Raw genomic sequence first — 1,660 nt, 5'->3', positions numbered from 1 at the left:
ATTCTTTTCACCCAACTTCATAAATGTTTATTATCTAGTTGAAGAACAATGATTGTATTATGTGTTACACGCTGAGCTGCTAACTGATTTTATTTTGGGGGGAGGGATTTTTTTTTCCACTATTTTCTGAATTGTTAATAGCAAGAATTCACCGAAAGAAAGATCCGACAGTCTCCTCTCAAAATTACTTCATCTGTAACCGAAGAGAATATCCATGAGCTGGAATCAACTTGAGGGGAGTAGAATACTCTTTTATCAACTAGTTTCTCTCTTTCTTTTCCATCTCTTCCTATCCCCGATAAACATAAAAAAATGTTACCTTCAATGTGTAAAATTTCCTTAACTTTTCATAGTAGTACCCAAGTACAATATGTGTCCCTTTGTGATGATAACAAAATATATTTCCCCTAGATTAAACCATCTTATGAGTGGTTTGCAAATTGATCATTATGCTTTAATACTGCATAGTAGTCCATTGTTGATACATGTCAGAGTTGATTATCTGTTCATCTATTTATGGGCACTATGGTTTGGGGGTTTGGGCTGGATGCAAAATGCTGTAAAAATATGATATACATTAAGGTGCTTATATCTCATCAAGTGACGTCACTTATTTCATTATGGTGCTATACAGGTAAAGGGTTGTGCTGCCAACCCAAAGGCGCATAGTTTGAATCCATCAGCTGTTCCATGGAAAAAGATGGAAAATCATCTTCTTTGTATTTTTTCTATCTCTGAAACTCAGTGGAAGATCAACTGAGTCACTTTATTTGTCTATATCATTTTAATGTCAATTTCAATGATATAAACAAAACAGTTTGTACTATACATAAAATAGCTTACTTGCCATGGGAATATTAAACTTTTTTTTTTTTACATATGATAGTCCAGATGTTTTATATCCTTTTTTAAAAAAAGTACTGCCTTCATTTAAAAAGAGTACATCAATTCTCTCTTAAATTATTGCCAAGGGCCTTTTATAAACTGTTAAGTAAAAGGAAAAGTACATCTTGGAATCGTGTCAGTTATTTTTAGATAAAAGTGCTTGTGAGTGAATATTAGTGAGTACATCTAGCTTTGTGCATGTATCATCTTCAGCGTCCAGATTTTTTTATATGAGTCACTTTTATCTCAGTGGCATTTAACAACAACAACAGCCTAGTAGTAGAATCACTGGGTAAAATTCTTTTTCTATTCTCATATTTTTTTAAAAGTACTCACTTTTAGTTAGAACATTTCATAATCTCATCAGCAGTGTTTGAGAGTTCCTATATCTTTACTTTCTCACTAGAATTCATTGGTTTCTATTTTTAAAAAAAATCTTTGCTATTACTGTTGGTGTGAAATGACATCTTGCTCATTTTAATTTGGCCTGCCTGCCTTTAATTGCAAATTATCACGGAATTTTAAGTGTTTGTCTTCATCATTAGAATGTCTTATTGGTTGAAATGTCTGTTCATGTCCTCTGACCACTTTTTAAATTGAATTGCTTGTCTTTGTGTTAGTAGGTGTTAAATTTTATATAATGTAATAGATTTTTCTTTTTTTTTTACTATTAAATTTTATTAATTTTAATGAACATTTATAGAGATTTTGGGTTTTCATTCATTCATTGTTGCACTATTTTCTCTACCCTCTTCCCAATTCCTTCTTCTTCCCC

This window comes from Elephantulus edwardii, unplaced genomic scaffold, assembly GCF_000299155.1.
Source record: "Elephantulus edwardii isolate Elephantulus edwardi_28Jun2011 unplaced genomic scaffold, EleEdw1.0 scaffold00325, whole genome shotgun sequence".
Classification (NCBI taxonomy): domain Eukaryota; kingdom Metazoa; phylum Chordata; class Mammalia; order Macroscelidea; family Macroscelididae; genus Elephantulus; species Elephantulus edwardii.
Note: the sequence above shows the minus strand (reverse complement) of the source record.